Raw genomic sequence first — 20,540 nt, 5'->3', positions numbered from 1 at the left:
AACAATCATACTTCACCACCATCTCGGTGATTGTGGTAACCAATCCGCGAAAGGATAAGGCGTCCCGTAAAAACCTCTTCCCCTTTGAGTATGTTTCAAAACAAGCATTTTATGTACAGGCATTGGTCCTATGGACCACTGCCTGTTCAAATAAAATAACAATGAAACATATAAATATTTTTTTTAAACGATCCCGTTTTCCTTCAATAAATAATATTAAGAACTACTTCTCCTGTTCCACAGTTTCAAGCTTGTACTTTCCGGCCCAACTGAGCATTATGCTTACACTCTTTCATGAGGTACTGATATATTTTCATTCCGACTCACACAAACAGGTGGGGATATAGCTCAGTGGTAGAGCATTTGACTGCAGATCAAGAGGTCCCTGGTTCAAATCCAGGTGTCCCCTTGGCCTGTTTTGGTTCTTGTGTTTGTAGCTGGGACTTTTCATAAAACCCCTTTGGATCATCATTGACAGAGTCAGTGTTCGCTTGGATCTTACACTTTAATAGCATTACAATGTCACTGCTCAAAACCTGAGAGTAAATGCATTTTTATACAGGGCTCGGTATTTCGTATGGGAAATGTCTGAAAAAGCATTGATTTATTTTGGAATCTGGCTCTTCCTTTCACAGCACCAAACAAAGGGAATGGACTATGAAAGCAATTGACAACTTTGTTTTACAGTTTGGTGCTTCCTTCGATCGCACTACAGAAATTGCATAGAAAAGTGGGCAGAAATGCAGTCAATCTATTCCTCATTTAACCTGTGTCCTCAGTCTTACATGTATTCCACCTCTTCTCTGTGCATACAAAGTATGTGTTTGTTTGAAGCACTTCATTTTTGTGCAATGCATAATCTATTTACTTTCTACTAAAAAACGCTGCCCACGTACAAGATGTATGAACCCTAGTTGCAGGTGCAAGCAGGCTGGTCTGAGAAACCAGGCCATTTGCGAACACAAAATTGCTTTTTCTGATGTATTAAATCGAAGGTACATGAAATGGGTGTTTGGTTGTACCTTCAAATACCAAATTGTAGTGGTATGTAGAAATGTTTTTTCACCGTAATTTGACCCAAAACAATCATACTTCACCACCATATCAGTGATTGTGGTAATCATTCCACAAAGATAAGTAGTCTCGTAAAAACCTGTTCCTCTTTGAGAATGTTTCAAAACAAACATTTTAATTACAGATATTGGTCCTATGGACCACTGCCTATTCAAATAAAATAACAATTAAACATATACATTTTGTTTTTTAAATGATCCTGTTTTCCTTTAATTAATAATATTAAGAACTACTTCTCCTTTTCCACAGTTTCAAGCTCGTACTTTGTGGCCCAACTGAGCTTGAGCCTCTCACTCTTTCATGATGTACTGTTATATTGTCATTCTGATCTTTGAAAACAGTTGGGGATATAGCTCAGTGGTAGAGCATTTGACTGCAGATCAAGAGGTCCCTGGTTCAAATCCAGGTGTCCCCTAAACCTATTTTGGTTCTGGTGTTTGTAGCTAGGATCTTTCATAAAGTCCCTTTGGATCACCATTGACAGAGTCTGTGTTCAGTTGGATCTTATACTTTATTAGCATTACAGTGTCACTGCTCAAAACCTGGGAATAAATGCATTTTTACAGAGGGCGTGGGAACTTTCTGAAACATCATTGATTTATTTTGGAATCCGGCTCTTCCTTTCACAGCTTCAAACAAAGAGAATGACTATGAAAACAATTGAAAACTTTGTTATACAGTTTGGTGCTTCCTTGTAGCGCACTAAAGAAATGGCATAGTATACTCGGCAGCGCTGCAGTCAATCTATTTCTCATTTAACATGTGTCCTCAGTCTTACATATATTCCTCCTCTCCTCTGTGCATACAAAATATGTGTTTGTTTAAAGCACTTCATTCTTGTGCAACGTAGAAACTATTTAATTTCTCCTTAAAACCTCTGCCTACGTGCAAAATGTATGAACCCTCGTTGCAGATGAAAAAAGGCTGGCTCGAAGACTCAGGTCATTTTCGAACACAAAATGGCCTTTTCTGATATATTAAATTGATGGTACTTGAAAGGGACATTTGGGTGTACCTTCCAAATACCAAATTGCAGTGGTATGTAGAAATGTTTTTCGTCCATCATTTGGCCCAAAACAATCATACTTCACCACCATCTCGGTGATTGTGGTAACCAATCCGCGAAAGGATAAGGAGTCCCGTAAAAACCTCTTCCCCTTTGAGAATGTTTCAAAACAAGCATTTTATGTACAGGCATTGGTCTTATGGACCACTGCCTGTTCAAATAAAATAACAATGAAACATATAAATATTTTTTTTAAACGATCCCGTTTTCCTTCAATAAATAATATGAAGAACTACTTCTCCTGTTCCACAGTTTCAAGCTTGTACTTTCCGGCCCAACTGAGCATGATGCTCACACTCTTTCATGAGGTACTGATATATTTTCATTCCGACGTTCACAAACAGGTGGGGATATAGCTCAGTGGTAGAGCATTTGACTGCAGATCAAGAGGTCCCTGGTTCTAATCCAGGTGTCCCCTTAGCCTGTTTTGGTTCTTGTGTTTGTAGCTGGGACTTTTCATAAAACCCCTTTGGATCATCATTGACAGAGTCAGTGTTCGCTTGGATCTTACACTTTAACAGCATTACAATGTCACTGCTCAAAACCTGAGAGTAAAGGCATTTTTATAAAGGGCTCGGTATTCCGTATGGGAAATGTCTGAAAAAGCATTGATTTATTTGGGAATCTGGCTCTTCCTTTCACAGCACCAAACAAAGGGAATGGACTATGAAAGCAATTGACAACTTTGTTTTACAGTTTAGTGCTTCCTTCAATCGCACTACAGAAATTGCATAGAAAAGTGGGCAGCAATGCAGTCAATCTATTCCTCATTTAACCTGTGTCCTCAGTCTTACATGTATTCCACCTCTTCTCTGTGCATACAAAGTATGTGTTTGTTTGAAGCACTTCATTTTTGTGCAATGCATAATCTATTTACTTTCTACTAAAATACGCTGCCCACGTACAAGATGTACGAACACTAGTTGCAGGTGCAAGCAGGCTGGTCTGAGAAACCAGGCCATTTGCGAACACAAAATAGCTTTTTCTGATGTATTAAATCGAAGGTACATGAAAGGGGTGTTTGGTTGTACCTTCAAATACCAAATTGTAGTGGTATGCAGAAATGTTTTTTCACCGTAATTTGGCCCAAAACAATCATACTTCACCACCATATCAGTGATTGTGGTAATCATTCCACAAAGATAAGTAGTCTCGTAAAAACCTCTTCCCCTTTGAGAATGTTTCAAAACAAACATTTTAATTACAGATATTGGTCCTATGGACCAATGCCTATTCAAATAAAATAACAATTAAACATATACATTTTGTTTTTTAAATGATCCTGTTTTCCTTTAATTAATAATATTAAGAACTACTTCTCCTTTTCCACAGTTTCAAGCTCGTACTTTGTGGCCCAACTGAGCTTGAGCCTCTCACTCTTTCATGATGTACTGATATATTGTCATTCTGATCTTTGAAAACAGTTGTGGATATAGCTCAGTGGTAGAGCATTTGACTGCAGATCAAGAGGTCCCTGGTTCAAATCCGGGTGTCCCCTAAACCTATTTTGGTTTTGGTTTTTGTTGCTGGGATCTTTCATAAAGTCCCTATGGATCACCATTGACAGAGTCAGTGTTCAGTTGGATCTTATACTTTATTAGCATTACAGTGTCACTGCTCAAAACCTGGGAATAAATGCATTTTTACACAGGGCGTGGGAACTTTCTGAAACATAATTGATTTATTTTGGAATCCGGCTCTTCCTTTCACAGCTTCAAGCAAAGAGAATCACTATGAAAACAATTGAAAACTTTGTTATACAGTTTGGTGCTTCCTTGTAGCGCACTAAAGAAATGGCATAGTATACTCGGCAGCGCTGCAGTCAATCTATTTCTCATTTAACCTGTGTCCTCAGTCTTACATATATTCCTCCTCTCCTCTGTGCATACAAAATATGTGTTTGTTTAAAGCACTTCATTCTTGTGCAACGTAGAAACTATTTAATTTCTCCTTAAAGCCTCTGCCTACGTGCAAAATGTATGAACCCTCGTTGCAGATGAAAAAAGGCTGGCTCGAAGACTCAGGCCATTTTCGAACACAAAATGGCCTTTTCTGATATATTAAATTGATGGTACTTGAAAGGGACGTTTGGGTGTACCTTCCAAATACCAAATTGCAGTGGTATGAAGAAATGTTTTTCGTCCATCATTTGGCCCAAAACAATCATACTTCACCACCATCTCAGTGATTGTGGTAACCAATCCGCGAAAGGATAAGGCGTCCCGTAAAAACCTCTTCCCCTTTGAGAATGTTTCAAAACAAGCATTTTATGTACAGGCATTGGTCCTATGGACCACTGCCTGTTCAAATAAAATAACAATGAAACATATAAATATTTTTTTAAAACTATCCCGTTTTCCTTCAATAAATAATATTAAGAACTACTTCTCCTTTTCCACAGTTTCAAGCTCGTACTTTGTGGCCCAACTGAGCTTGAGCCTCTCACTCTTTCATGATGTACTGATATATTGTCATTCTGATCTTTGAAAACAGTTGGGGATGTAGCTCAGTGGTAGAGCATTTGACTGCAGATCAAGAGGTCCCTGGTTCAAATCCGGGTGTCCCCTAAACCTATTTTGGTTTTGGTGTTTGTAGCTGGGATCTTTCATAAAGTCCCTATGGATCACCATTGACAGAGTCAGTGTTCAGTTGGATCTTATACTTTATTAGCATTACAGTGTCACTGCTCAAAACCTGGGAATACATGCATTTTTACTAAGCCTGGGCGTTGAACTACGCTCCGTTCGCGGAGCTTGCGAAGTTTTGGTAACTTCGCGCTTCGCGTAGAGCGCGAAGTTGCAGATTGCTACGCAATCTAGCGCGTAGCGTAGTAAATTTGCTTCCTCGCGCGCTCAATATTCATTCTCGCGCGCGCGGTAATGTCTTACCTTGATTCTGCGATCGCCAACTTGCTTTTCTGTCTGTTTGCGAGCGCCACGAGATTTGTACTATGGCTGCCCAAGCCCGCGAGAGTGTGCGCCCCCGAACACGTCATTGGTGCGCGCGAACTGACTTCCGGCGGCTGTTTTGGTAAGATCGCGATCCCGAACATGGAAAAACTGCAATCTGGCAAAGAATATCTCGCGAGCTTCATAAAACCTTCTCTAAAATGATCATTTTGCTCAGAAAACTCCTCAGATTGTGATCTTGCTGTAGTCTTTGTGTAAGAAAGAGTCCTTTAATTTTTTTAACACTTTTTTTTCAAGAGGAAGGAAGTGCCCCTGACACTGCAACTTCCTGTTCCTGTCCAGCAGGCTCCTCCCACGTGCTTTGTGCATGTGTTGTTCACTTTCATTTGGATTTGGAGCTGGAAGGATCACTTTTTGTGTCTGTCTGCTGCATCACACCATTTTTTGGGATTTATTTGAGGAATTTTTGATTTGAGATTTAATTTACGACAAGTAAGTTGGAGAATTGGTGTGATTGTTTCATTGGGGCTTGTTTGTACCTACATTTTTCTGGGATTTTTATTGTTTTTAAAAATTATTGTTGTGGTGGGTGGCCTGTACTACTTTCAATATGGGCCTAGTTGTTTTTCTCTGCAATTTCAGCCAGTAGGGTACCCATAGGTCCATGTTTTGTGGTGTCTGTAGAATTTCTACATCATGTAGGGCATGGATGGCATAGGATTGAAATGCTAAACGTGGCTGTGGTGTATTTCACTGTTGGTGTGTGTGTGTGATTTACCTTTGTTGGATGTGTGTGCTTGTGGCCTAGTAGTCTTCCACTAGGCCCAGAGGTAGTCAGCCTCCAAGCTGTGGTGCGTGATTTTGAATGTACAGTTGGTGTTGTCTGGTGATTTTCCTTTACTCCACGGATGGCTTTGGATTTTGTTGCAAAAGGTGTGTTTGGGGTGCAATAGCATTTTTTGGGTGTGTGCTAAACAAATTGGGCTATTTTGGCCTGCATTTAAGGCAAGGGATTCAGCTCGCGAACTTTCGGTAACTCTGCACAGCGCGACAACGCGGACTTACAGTTTTCGTCATTTTTGCGCTCGCAATATGCGTGTTCGCGCACGCGAGAAAGCCTTTTTGTACAGTTCGCGATCCCGAACACGCAGCTTTTGCAATCTGGCAAACAATATCTCGCGAGCAACATAGACCCTTCTCGAAAACGCTTTTTTGTGCATTTCTGCACAAAAAACTCCTCAGGCTGTCATTGAGCTGTAGGTTTGGAGCAGGGAGAGGCTGTTATTTGTCTGGAAAACATTTTTATGAGAGGGATTAAGTTCCACAGACACTACAACTTCCTCTTCCTGTCCTTTCCAATCACTTTTTGTGTGTTATTGTGGTGGGGGGGCTGGGCATGTGTGTGGCGGCCATTTTGGGAAGGCATGCATTGTGCCTTTGCCATAGGCGTCCATTGACTGTCTCCCATTTCTTGTGGTTGTTGTGGGTGTGTGGCGGCCATTTTGTGAAGCCATCCAAGCAGTGTGCTTGCTTTTGCCATCCGGTTCCAAGCTTGTGGCCTAGTAGTCTTCCACTAGGCCCAGAGGTAGTCAGCCTCCAAGCTGTGGTGCGTGATTTTGAATGTACAGTTGGTGTTGTCTGGTGATTTTCCTTTACTCCACGGATGGCTTTGGATTTTGTTGCAAAAGGTGTGTTTGGGGTGCAATAGCATTTTTTGGGTGTGTGCTAAACAAATTGGGCTATTTTGGCCTGCATTTAAGGCAAGGGATTCAGCTCGCGAACTTTCGGTAACTCTGCACAGCGCGACAACGCGGACTTACAGTTTTCGTCATTTTTGCGCTCGCAATATGCGTGTTCGCGCACGCGAGAAAGCCTTTTTGTACAGTTCGCGATCCCGAACACGCAGCTTTTGCAATCTGGCAAACAATATCTCGCGAGCAACATAGACCCTTCTCGAAAACGCTTTTTTGTGCATTTCTGCACAAAAAACTCCTCAGGCTGTCATTGAGCTGTAGGTTTGGAGCAGGGAGAGGCTGTTATTTGTCTGGAAAACATTTTTATGAGAGGGATTAAGTTCCACAGACACTACAACTTCCTCTTCCTGTCCTTTCCAATCACTTTTTGTGTGTTATTGTGGTGGGGGGGCTGGGCATGTGTGTGGCGGCCATTTTGGGAAGGCATGCATTGTGCCTTTGCCATAGGCGTCCAAACTTGTGGCCTAGTCGTACAGTAGGCCCAGGGGTACAACTCAGCAATCATCACGGCGGTTTTTTTTTCCTTGCTATTCTTCTTCCTAAGTGTACACTACACAGTACAAATACAACAGGATCCCTGGCCGTGTCAGTCTCTTAATGGCTGGCTATACTGTTGATGTTGTTCACTGACTGCATGAAATTTAATAATTGTGATGACCACCCACGAGACAATAATAAATTATATATTATATTATGGATCTTTTGACTGATGTTCTTCTGGCTTTTTTGCTTTTAGGTGCACAAAAGACAGAGGTGTGTCATCATCATCCACTGTTGTGGTGCCAGACCGACGTCCTGCTGCTGTAGTGTACACAACGTGACGTGTCAGCGACCTGACCAGGCATCTCTGCAACTTGTGCAACTGAGTGCTGTTTTGACATCTGTTGAAGATGCCCCCAAAGAAAGCAGGTAGCAGGTCCTCCGGTACCAAGAAAGTTGCCATGGAGAAGAAGGAACAGAAGAAGAAGGAAGTGTCACTTAAGTCTGGTGTGCCTCCCAAAACCTTTTTTGGTTCAACAAAAATGAGGCCTGCAGCAGCGGTGTCGGGGGGGCAAGCTGGGGGCAGCACCTCCACATCAGTGGGCCCAACCCACCAACCCATGCCCAAGCAGATGAGTGTGGAAGAGGTAGCCAGCCTTATGGTAGAAAGCAGTGATGCTGAGCCTGAACTAAACTTATCGCTATCTCAAAGTAGTACACAATCCACGCAGGAGGGAACATCATCAACACAGCAGATAAGTGGTCAACAGCCGCAGCTACCGCCCGCAATAGTAGCTGTTCCTCCTGAAGTAGGGGCAGTTCAGGAAATTGAGCCTCGTGCAGAGGAAGAAGAGGAAGCCACTCCTTTAGAAGTTGCATTGGCTTTTAAATCCCCAGCAAGGAAAAGGAGGGTTAGTACATCAAGTTCTTCACCAAGCCCCCCTTCTGATGATCTAGATGTCACTTGGAAGCCACAAACAGAGTCTGAGAAGGAAACACATCACAAGAGCAGGCATGGCAAAAGGAAGGTTCCAGAAAGCCTTACACTTATGGATGTTGATGTCGAAGAGCAGGTTGATGATGATGATGAGCCAGTCATCACAAACATCACTCCCGGGCCTGAGGAGATGGAGAGCAACATTTTTACATTATCCAAAATGTATGCGAGGGATGTAGCACGCATACCTCCAACACAGGTAACACCAACACGACCTCCAGCTTCCATATTTACATTAGCAAAGGGCCGGCAGCGTCCTACATCCAGCACAACAAGCACCACCTCAGCAGAAGTAGGTAGTGGTCCTGCACAGAGTCAAATTCAACACACACCCTCCAGTTCATCCGGCATTGGAAGTGGGAGTGGCACCTCCAGCAGGAGACAAAAGTTAAGCTCCCCAGTGTGGGACTACTTTACGGTTAGCCCAAAGGAGGAGAACATTGCTGTATGCTCCGTTTGTCATTCCTCTGTTAGCCGTGGAAAGCTTGGTACAAACTATGGTACCGGAGGCCAAATGACCCATCTGAAAAAACACCACGCAATCCAGTGGGAGGAGCACCTTAGGCTCATCAAAACTGGAGCCATTGCTGTTGGGCATAAACGAGTAGAAAGTCCGCTCACGGTGGAACAGGAAGAAGAGGGAGACATTCTCTGTGCTAGTGGTACACAAAGTAGCCCTGTCCCCAGCACTGCAGTGGTAACGCCCACATCCTCAGCCACATCTCATTGGCACAAGAGTAAGAGCCAGCCTGAGACACCAAGGAGTACTGCTGGGCCAAAAAGTGCGACGTCGACCACAGGAAGGAATACCATGCAGCCTACCATTCTTAGCATGTTTAGTAGGCCGGAGGGGCAGTACGAACGCAATCACCCAATAGCACGTTTGTACAATGCTAAGCTGGCAAAAATGTTAGCACTGGACCTTCTCCCTTTTTCTTTTGTTGAAGGGGTGGGTTTTCTTGAGTTTGTGACCACCATCTGCCCAAAATGGAAAGTTCCCAGCCGCTACTATTTTGCAAGAGTTGCTGTTCCAGCACTACATCACGACGTGCTGGAATTGCTTGGAAAAGCCTTAAAACAGAGTGCTGTTCAGAGTATACACCTGACAACAGACATGTGGACCAGTTGCCAAGCCACTGATTACATGTGCATCACTGCACACTGGGTCTCTTTTTCGGGTGTTAAAGATAAGATATCTGACGGCGTTGTTGACACCGCTGAGATTTTTAAAGACACTCGCAAACATGCAACTGTAGCCATGTTTGCAATGGAGAAATCTCATACTGCTGCTAACATTTTGGATGAGTTTAACAGCAAGGTGTTGGAGTGGCTGCGACCAAGAGGTCTTACCATTGGTTTTGTTGCCACGGACAATGGCAGTAATGTAGTTCGGGCCATGAAAGATGGTGGGTATTTCAGGGTGCCATGTTTGGCACACTGCATTAACATTGTTGTGCAAGACTTTCTGAAAAATGAAAGCAAAGTCAGCAGCTTACTGACCACCTGCAGAAGAATATGCACACATTTCAACCATTCTTTTAAAGCCCGGAAGGAGCTGAGGGTGATTCAACGTGAGCATAAAATGCCAGTCAAAGCACTCATCCAAGAGGTGCCAACACGTTGGAACTCAACGTATTACATGCTTGAGCGTCTGTTTGAGCAGTACATACCACTTAATGCTTATGTCATGAAAAGGTCAGGGGATCCTACAGTGAAAGGCATGAGAGTTGAGATGACCCAATGGGACCTTGTCAAAAGCCTGACAGAGATGCTACTTCCTTTTGAGGTCTTCACCCGTGAAGTGAGCCGGGAGGACTGTACTATGGGCCAAGCTATCCCATTGTTGTACATGCTAGAGCAACAGCTGAAGGATGTGGCAGAAATGTACGCAGATGTGGATGACAAAGTAGAAGCACATTCTTTGGCAGACACCTTATCCGCTCGCTTATCTCACAATACAAGGCTTCAAAATAACATTCTGTCAGATCCACATTACATTACTGCCTCAATTTTGGATCCACGTTACAAATTATTGCTGCGCAGTAATGAAGTCATTCCTTTTTCAGAAGTGAATGTTGCCCAGTACAAAACTTGGATAGCTGAGGAAGCCACTGAGTTTGAAAACGAAAGGATCTTCATTAAAGGCCCGCCCCTCCAGGTCAGAAAAAGTACTGCAGGGCACCCAGAACGAAGTTCTACTTCAGAAGCCAAGAGCAGTGCGTTTGCCTCCCAGCAGTCAACACTGCCAGCAGCAATAACATCAACAGCACCAACAGGATCATCAGGCACATTTCCAAAAACGGCAGGTGATTGGTTTCTACGGAAAGGGTATTGCACATCAATGACTGATGCAAAGGCAAAAGAGGCCCAGGAAATCGGAGCACCCCTGAACATTGAGCGGATGGTTCAGGCCTATCTAGATGACACAACAGAGGTCTACATGGAGCAAAGCCCATTGGTGTATTGGTATGGGAAAAGAAGCCAATGGCCAGTGCTCAGCAGGCTGGCGATAAAGTATGTGGCTTGCCCTGTTGCAAGTGTCTCTTCAGAGCGTGTTTTCAGTGCTGCTGGTGCCATTGTTACTGTCAAAAGGACCAGTCTCTCGCCCAAAAGTGTTCAGAGGTTAACCATGATCAAAATGAATCAACACTTTATACCACCGGAGTACAAAATACGTGAATCACAGGAGGAAGAGGAGAGTGACTTTGATGACATAAGTAGTGGATTGTTAGACGTACTGCTGTCCGAACCACCAGAGTTTGAGGACGAGCTCCTCTTCCCTGACAACTAGGCTTTCAAATTGTTCTCCCTTCCTTTATTTGTGTGTGACTGTGTGTATCTGTTTTTCTGGTTCAAAATCTACATTCACAACAAAGCCATCAACAGTCTCCTTTTTTTATTTCCCTATTGGAGTTGCACGTCTGTGCATAACTGTCCACTCCACTCCTCAGGGTCCTGCTCCATGTTCCTTACTCTCCCTAAGTACATTTCAAGCAAGTCAGACATTGGATGGAGATGGAGAATAGTACAATACATGTTGCCTCTAACAGTCCCTCCATAAGAAGTGAAACGTGACTCCACCTATATTCCATTGTGTTTCCAATCCGAAAGAAACTCATCACTGACTGGCAGAAGGCTAGGCAGGCATCAGATCAGACAGCCAAGGAGAACACCAAGACAGGTAATGAGTGATTATTGTGAATGATGGTGGCATGCATTGCATTGGATGCTGGCTGACTACGAAGAATTGTGCATGCCATGAAGTAGAACTATACTAGTTTACCGACAAAGTACAAGTGACTCAGGTGTGGTGACAGTTAATGTTTCCTTGCTGTTTAATAATGACCACATTGTACTCCTACCACTGCAGGTGCCGGCCAATATCCGTTGCAATTTGGTAATATGGAATATATTATAAACTTAATCAGCCACTACAGACTGAGTTGGTGTTGGAGAATACGTACCACACGGTCACCATCATTGAGGATGCTGAGCATACTATCTTTGCACACAGTCAGTTGGATTGGAGAAAATGTATGGAATAACGGCGTTTGATGGGCTGACATAAAAGGTAAAAAGTTTGAACAAGAACCACAGCAGACCTAGGCTAGATGTCCTTGTAGTGGTGTGGACTGGAGTAGAGTGTAGTGGTATGACGGACAGTGGCGCATTGATTTAGTCACTTCATTGGGAAAATTCTAGGTTGCTGCAGTGCATTTGACATTTCTCTGGCTCAGTCAAAATGTAAGTAAGGGGTAGGGTGCCTGGCCTGTGCCGCGGTTCTCCTGTCCTGTGGCTGTGCTGGCTCCTGAATCCTGTCCCGTTGTTGTTGTACCTTAATGCTTGCTGTAGAGTAGACACACTATGTAGCCTATCCAAGCTGCCTCAGTCTGAAAGTGTTCTCTCCAGAGTGTTGTCTTGCACTCCACTGTAATTGAGTTTATTGTTGTAAAGGCTGTAATTTTTCAATACCCCGTTTGTTTTTCCTTCTACACTTACAGGCCGGCCTTTACCCTGTGCTACAGTGGGAGAAACGACTCACACGTACCTTACCAATACGCATCAGGCTTTTGATGGGCTGACATAAAAGGTAAAAAGTTTGAACAAGAACCACAGCAGACCTAGGCTAGATGTCCTTGTAGTGGTGTGGACTAGAGTAGAGTGTAGTGGTATGACAGACAGTGGCGCATTGATTTAGTCACTTCATTGGGAAAATTCTAGGTTGCTGCAGTGCATTTGACATTTCTCTGGCTCGGTCAAAATGTAAGTAAGGGGTAGGGTGCCTGGCCTGTGCCGCGGTTCTCCTGTCCTGTGGCTGTGCTGGCTCCTGAATCCTGTCCCGTTGTTGTTGTACCTTAATGCTTGCTGTAGAGTAGACACACTATGTAGCCTATCCAAGCTGCCTCAGTCTGAAAGTGTTCTCTCCAGAGTGTTGTCTTGCACTCCACTGTAATTGAGTTTATTGTTGTAAAGGCTGTAATTTTTCAATACCCCGTTTGTTTTTCCATCTACACTTACAGGCCGGCCGGCCCTTTACCCTGTGCTACAGTGGGAGAAACGACTCACACGTACCTTACCAATACGCATCAGGCAGGCAGTGATACCCAAGATTGATGTGCGGAGTGTCCATGGAAGGGAGGACCAAGAAGAATGACGAGAATGATGCAACTCCTCATTTGGACCAGGATAATACAGTAACTTTAGTATCATCATTCGTCTTTACATTTATTTGCTTGCTTTTTTCTCTTTAATCATTACGACTGTGTGTTGTGGTTTGTTTGTTAATTGATCCAACTTTTTTTTAGTTTCCTTAGCTAGCTTGAAAAATGAAAGTAAGCCCGGTAGAGCAGGTAATTGGGTTCGGTCTGAGCTCTGAGGGCGTCAGACAGGCAAGGCAAATTTCAATTTCGTCCCTGACTGTACTGTCTCATTGGGTCATAGTAGTTATAGTACAACTCATTATCTCATTAACCATCAAGTTATCCTCCTCAGCATGCATGCATTTGCTTTCTCTCACTTCATACTTTGATTTCTTTGATAATGGATCATGGTCGTCTTACAAGATTGTGTTTTACTTTTGTTGTGTCCATGCATATTGTCTGTTTTTCTTTCTCAAACCTTTCCCAAAACCCCACTTCCCATCCAATCATCAATCCCTAACCCTCTTCCCCCGGGCTGTGTGATTTATATTGAGGTGTGATGTGATGACTATGTACACCAATTGATCACACGCTTGCTGGGGCAGATGTGGTGAAAGCAACAGTAATTGAATTTCAACTAAGGCAGGGCAAGGATCTTCTTCTGCTTGACCACCCATGCTGTAGTTTACTTTGTGTTCTGTTCCACTCCTCCTCCCTGAGTCTCAGTCAAGTGACTTTCTCTTTCTTTTTTCAAACGCTATTGCCAGTGTCTACTACTACCACCACTATAATGGCATCTACTCCGTCAATTTGGGAAACCAACCATGCAGCCATCAGTGTGCCGAACTTCATCATCAATCACAGGTAAGATAAGTTTGGTGGGAGGTATGGACTAGGAGGAGAGACTGACAGTACTATGACAATTAAAAATAACTCAGTGAGGGGTACTGCATCTATCGGTTTGTGTGTTACAAAATCGGCAGATCTTTTAAATCAAACACTGGCTGTGGGCATGCAGCAGCACGGAAACAAAGTAAACAACCATGTAACTTACATTGAATTCGGAAAACTGTAACCCACCACAAAAAACATTAACATCATATAAATAAATAGTAAGTATATTTTTAATATCCCCTAACAAAAATAAACTATCCCGCTCTGACCTAACCCACCCCCCTCCCTAACCCCAACGAAACGAAAGTCCAAAGTCCCAATGTCCGTTGAAATCCCCAACGCCCACAAACCCACCCACCAACAAAAGGAATTAAAAAAGGGGCAAACGACGAGGTCCTCTACTGTCGGCGGGCCTTAAGGTGTTTGTCCACCAGGATCTTGACCCGCTCCTCCATGTTCTCCTCCCAGCGGGCCATCCGGCGGAGCAGCTGGCGGCGAAATGCCCTAAAGTTGCTTCCAGGGTGGGGGGCAGCAGTGCTGGAAATCGAGGCGCGGCGGCGGGCAAATGCCGGACCACGGCGCCGTGAAAGTGGAGGCCGGGCCTGACTGGGGCCCGGGGCATTGGAGGAGGCTGCAGCTTCAGCCGCCTCCTCCTCCTCCTCCTCCTGAGCCACCAGCCGGCGATAATGCTCGCAGATGGCCTCCAGTTTCCGGCGCCGGGCCCTAGCGGCCAACTCCTTCCTTGATGGTTTATTGGAAGGAGTATCATCTATATCAAAAAAGAAAAAGAACATGTTGGAGCCAATACTCTTAGCAAAACAGGAACACTAATCATTCAACACATAGTGTCACAGTATCACTAGCAAGCACAGTTCATAACATTTGGGATTTGGTGCTGGGGTAAGTATCTCTAATCCTACTTCCTTGGACTCTAACATTTGTGACCGTTTCAGACATTATTTATAAATATAATCGTACTATGTATGTACTGCGGTACACCAGTCGTGCTGTTCTTATCTGTAGTTTAGCCCAATTACATAACCTTGTTGTAGGCGGCATGCCAGGTCCATCAGCTAAGCTTGCACCCAAGAGAAACAGATATGAGCCACATGATGATGCAGACTCACGTTACTTTTATTTACTACTACTGTCTGCAGGTGGGGAAGCTCATCTTTTTGTCTGACGCCTTACGGCCGTTGGCACTGGTCATACTCTGTTACATGAGGGCAAATGGCATGCACAATTTCACTTACACCCTACCATGGGTACTACAAAAAGGCTGATTATTTATTTATCGGATCCAACGATCATTGCTTATATTCATATTATAGATGCTGCTAGTGCTAATACGATATACGACATCAGGTCGGTAGCGGTCGGTGGTGGGAGTGCTGCCGGTCGGTGACGTGGGAAGGTGCAGGGTGGGGATAGTAAACGATGGATTAAGGACATTCACAGGTAATTAAAGAATACATAAAAAAAAAAACATTGCTGCACACAGTAGCACACACTGCATCGCATTCGGCGGTGCAGTGCGCACCTTGAAAATAGTTTAATTTATTTTTATGTTGATTACCTGTATTTGGCCGTAACAGTAATACACAGTTTACTCGCCAGTGCCACCCACCCGTCCCCTCCCCATGTCGCCGCCCGCCAACAATCCCACCACCAACCGCTACTGCAGAGGGTACTTTGCTTTCATTGCTTGTGTAACCAATATACATAAACATTAAACAACAGATAGGCCACCCTTTGCAGGCTGGCTGCCCCAATCGAAAATACATTAATAATAATAGGTAGGGAGTGGTCCCCAGAGTGGGAGGAAGGGGTTTCCGCTTGATAATATATGACGTGCTTGCAAACTACTGCAAGTGTACTGTATGCTCATAATACTACCTTGATTCCTCTAGGCTTTGCTACTGTCGCGCAGTTTCTGTTACATTTTCTTCAAAGTAAGAATCTCCAGTGACACTTTCCACCTATACTGTCTCTTGGTGATAGTACATCCAGGCATACATCCATTAAAGTAAACGTCTATCCTTTTGTATATATCTCTTAACAAACCTTAGTTGGTTTCACCAACAAACACCCATGCTTCTGCTCCTTCCTTCCTTGCCTTGGCTTTGAGTTTGAACCAAAAACACCGCTGATTCTTGCTATCTAGTACTATCCACCCATACTGTGTCGCCCACCCAGGCAGGCATTCTTTCACCTTCCACCCATCCTTCAACAACCCATGCATCTGATCTTATTACTATCAGACTCCTATACATGCTTCCAACAACATATCCTTCTCTGCCGGTCAGTCATATTGTTTATCTCGCCCGTCCTTCCACCCTTAGTGCTTTCCCTCTATGTTCAACACATCCATGAAGGTCATCTGATCTGAGTTTGTCTTCTCCATAAAACATTCACAGCTGATTTTGGAATCAAATAGAAGAGGCCATTGGTTACTCTACTCACGCTGGTAATGCTACGTAAAGGGTGTCTTCTTCAACCGTTGTATAATGTCGCACAGTACAGTGAAATAGTGAACACAGTTCCATCTAGCTGTAATGTCAAGAAGTAATGAATATAACTTACCGCCGCCGGCCACTGCTGCTGGATCCCCCCTGGGCCCTGTGTCTCCTGCAGGTGCCGCCAGTTCGCCTGCCCCCTCCGGAATGGCCGCATCGCTGGCCCCGACGGCACTGGTGGATGGTAGTGTGCCTAGAAAAACATCAAATTTTTTAGATGCCTGTAAACCTCCCCCTATTTTAAGTGTTCACTTGGAACATTGAACAAAAAGTTAATGCGATGCAACATACATCAGCACTAGACAGTAAGTACAGTCAGTAGACAGACACTAGTAGGATATGGTTCCACTTCCTAGGGTCATCTAGTCCTACTCTACTCTTTTGAAAGTTAGCCTGAGCCATGAGTAACCCTTTTAGATTCATCATGTCGACTACTACTCTTTTGGTGCATATTATACCTGCCAGCGTATTCATGTGCAGTAGATGCCTTTAAGGCCGCTTGACTGTTGCGTACAAGTGAAGAGGTCGAAAAAAAAACAACATATTGACTTTGTTTAGTTTATATTGCTTAGCCATCACACATACATGTTACACTTTTTGGCATGACTGCAAAATGCTAGCATCATTCACCAGTATACTATCTAACGGCTAACTCGCAGCGTTTTTCTCATATATCATAGGCGAAAGATTCCCTTCTACAAACCAGAGATTTACAGAGCATAGTGGATGCAAGATGATGTAACCAGTATTTCTACGTTCTACGGTGAGGGATCTTCCACAATTATAAAGATCTTGGCTCTTGTTCTTGTTGTCAATCATGCACTTGTAAATGTTTACTGTTTTAATGTTAGGCTTTTTGCTGGCTTATTGACTATGGCTGTCGTAAATTAAATTTCATATTAACGATGTACAGAGTTTGATACTTGTTTCAAATAAACCTTTTGAACTTACACATAGACTCTGTGGTATTTGGTGTGGTGGAGTGGACTTACACAAGTGTGTGAGCAAAATGGTGTTTGTTATTATGTTCTGGATTGTCTCTGTCTCCGTCATCATCAACATTGTGTATCGTCTTCGTGGGGGGGTCGGGAGTGGGACCCTAATGTGAGACACTATAGCTAGTCTGTTAGGGGATCCTGGGTTTTTCGGACTGAGGTGTGATCAGTAAGATCCAACCTCCCATCAGCACCATCCTATTTTGTTGTACATAGTTCTGTATGTGGCTCTGCAGAATCCTAGACAATAGTAGTATCATGTACTATCCGATCAAAAATACTAGTCAAATATCTGGTTGGGCATTTTGTTTGTGGTAATTGTCAAAGCCTCAACATTGAGAAGACTTGAAGAGGACAACCCAAAGGACAGGACCCAGTGGCTAGAGCTATTGGTCAATCAGAGTTTTATTGTTGCAAAGAAAACCTTCTATTAAAGAGTGGGCAACTGTGCAAGCTTCGCTACACACAGAGTAATAAAAGTAATAGTAGTAGTAGTATTAGTAGCACAGAGAGTCATAGCAGAGGGAGTTAGAAGCAACTTCGAGGCAGGGATAAACAGAATTAGTAAACAGATAGTCAAGGTCAAAGAAGTAAGCTTTTGTAAAAAAGAGATTCAGAAAGTGGAACCATAATTTAGAGTTTGGGAAAAAAAAGATGCAGTAACATAACATTTAGGTAAATATAAATGTCAATCTAACCAATGGAGGACTTACTGGGGCCAGCTGCAGGAGCCTCAGTAGAGGAGAGGTCCTGGGGTTCCCCCGCCGACTCCGACCCCGTCTTCTTGCCCCTGGGTGGTGCTGATGATCATGTAAAATATAATAAAGAAAGAGACCAACATTAAGGAGTGCTGTGAGAAAAATAATAAATCATTTGGAAAAACAATAAGTCAAAGAACATTTTAGGAAACAACAAGTGCAATAAAATTGACCTATCTAATCAGATGGATCGACTACTGGCTGCTTCCTAGTGCATTTACGGATCGTCTACTTATTTATGAACACTCCAGTGTTCCTTGATCATTCTGATTCCAAATACTAACAAAGCCTAGTAAGTACCACCTGACCTACACCACCTATTCCAGACGGGCCAATTGTTCACTAAGTCTGCACTTCAATTTTTTTCAGCCATCAAATGCATAGATGATGAGATGGAGGACACATGCATAGTTGCATACATTAGTGCATACATACAACAAATTGTGGGTTGGTTGCATAATGCTGATCTAGTTCTGCTACTGACTGACCATGCTAAGCCTACCACACACTAAACAAAGTACAAAAGGTTCGACGGAGGACTGGGGTAAGCAGCACTCAGTGACAGAGGATGCGTCACGCAGACCGCATAAAACAATTAGTAACTACTACTAACAAACTAAACCTAGTATCCAATATCCATCCACCACTATTTCACAGTAGGACAATGGAAGGACTAGAGTCTCTCTAGCAAATCGCATTACCTAACTTCAGTTCTGTAAAGTAAACTCTTACATAATCAGCATCAGCACAAGCTAGCGCAAACTACGTTGCAAACAAGTAAGAGTACCACCGTGCACCTGGGTCCTTAAATCAAAGAACATTTTGCTTTTTGGAACGTAATACCAGCAACGCTTGGCACGCAGCAGTAATCTTGTTGTTCATCAAATTTAATATACACAATCAGTTACTCACCAAGCCCGACGACCTCGACACCTAGCAGGTCCAACAGGTCCTGCTCCCGGTCCAGGATGTCGGACCACCGGTGGGCTAGCTGGTTGTGGGTGTGCCGGATCCCAGAGCACCGGAACACGGCCCGGCGCACCTTCGCCCACCGACGGTGCCGCTCCTGGGTAGCGTACCCGGAGCCGGGCCTTCCGCCTGCTGCCAAGGTCAAGGGGAGGAGGCGCTGAATGAAAAAAACAAGAGCCGCCACCTCCTCCTCCCCAAACAGTTGCCGGGCCTGCACCCCTGCAGGACGCATTCTGCCGCAAGGCAGGCGGCGCTTCTCTGCGCCTGCAGGTCCCTTGCCCTTGGGACTTGGTGTGCCCTTGGCCATGGTTCTGGGGTGGGTGGGAGGCGGAAAAGAAAAGTCCGAAGGGGAAAAAAAGTTAGGGGGAAGAAGATAGAAAGAACTTTATAAAAGTAACAAAAACACAGTAAAAGTAGAAATAAAATGCAAAATATAAACTGAGGCAAACAGAGAGATAGATAATAACTAAAAAAAGTCAGGAAAAAGGCTTTAAAGACAAAGGATTGCTGAGATAAAGGGAGGATACAAAAGTAGGCCCAGAAACATGGCATAGAGTGAAAAACAAGATGGCCGCGCCCATTCGCGACCGCGTGGGTAAGTTCGCTCGATATTTCTCGCGAACATGTACAATTTATCGCGAACAAGTAAAATGCGCTCCCGAACACGTCAATGCACATCGCGAACACGCTATCCGCGACCCGGAACAGGAAATAAGGCATCGCGAGCGGGCGGGACTATAGAAAAACAAGATGGCCGCGCCCATTGGCGACCGCATGGGTAAGATCGCGAGATATATCCCCCGAGCATGCAAACAGTTCCCCGAACATGCTTACCGCGCTCGCGAACAAGAAAAAGCCATCGCGAACAGGTTGCCACAAGCTACTACGCAAGCTCGCGAAGCTTCGCGAAGGTCGCGTAGTGCAATGACATCTTCGCGAAGCTTCGCGAAGCGCGACTACGCGAACTACGGCCAGGGTTAATTTTTACACAGGGCGTGGGAACTTTCTGAAACATCATTGATTTATTATGGAATCCGGCTCTTCCTTTCACAGCTTCAAGCAAAGAGAATCACTATGAAAACAATTGAAAACTTTGTTATACAGTTTGGTGCTTCCTTGTAGCGCACTAAAGAAATGGCATAGTATACTCGGCAGCGCTGCAGTCAATCTTTTTCTCATTTAACCTGTGTCCTCAGTCTTACATATATTCCTCCTCTCCTCTGTGCATACAAAATATGTGTTTGTTTAAAGCACTTCATTCTTGTGCAACGTAGAAACTATTTAATTTCTCCTTAAAACCTCTGCCTACGTGCAAAATGTATGAAACCTCGTTGCAGATTAAAAAAGGCTGGCTCGAAGACTCAGGCCATTTTCGAACACAAAATGGCCTTTTCTGATATATTAAATTGATGGTACTTGAAAGGGACGTTTGGGTGTACCTTCCAAATACCAAATTGCAGTGGTATGTAGAAATGTTTTTCGTCCATC

General features: G+C 43.9%; 4 non-coding genes across 4 annotated transcripts; all 4 read left to right on the top strand.

Annotated features, from left to right (window-relative positions):
* Nucleotides 1-337: 337 nt before the first annotated feature.
* TRNAC-GCA (transfer RNA cysteine (anticodon GCA)) lies at nt 338-409 on the top strand. The gene has a single exon. It is a non-coding gene; the product is annotated as a tRNA-Cys (tRNA).
* Nucleotides 410-1,417: 1,008 nt separating this feature from the next.
* On the top strand, nt 1,418-1,489 carry TRNAC-GCA (transfer RNA cysteine (anticodon GCA)). Its single transcript has one exon. It is a non-coding gene; the product is annotated as a tRNA-Cys (tRNA).
* Nucleotides 1,490-2,486: 997 nt separating this feature from the next.
* On the top strand, nt 2,487-2,558 carry TRNAC-GCA (transfer RNA cysteine (anticodon GCA)). Its single transcript has one exon. It is a non-coding gene; the product is annotated as a tRNA-Cys (tRNA).
* A 2,077-nt stretch (nt 2,559-4,635) lies between these two features.
* TRNAC-GCA (transfer RNA cysteine (anticodon GCA)) lies at nt 4,636-4,707 on the top strand. The gene has a single exon. It is a non-coding gene; the product is annotated as a tRNA-Cys (tRNA).
* The last annotated feature ends 15,833 nt before the right edge of the window (nt 4,708-20,540 follow it).

Source organism: Triturus cristatus, chromosome 4_1 (genome assembly GCF_964204655.1).
Source record: "Triturus cristatus chromosome 4_1, aTriCri1.1, whole genome shotgun sequence".
Taxonomy (NCBI): Eukaryota; Metazoa; Chordata; class Amphibia; order Caudata; family Salamandridae; genus Triturus; species Triturus cristatus.
Note: the sequence above shows the minus strand (reverse complement) of the source record. Positions and strands in the feature narration are given on the sequence as shown.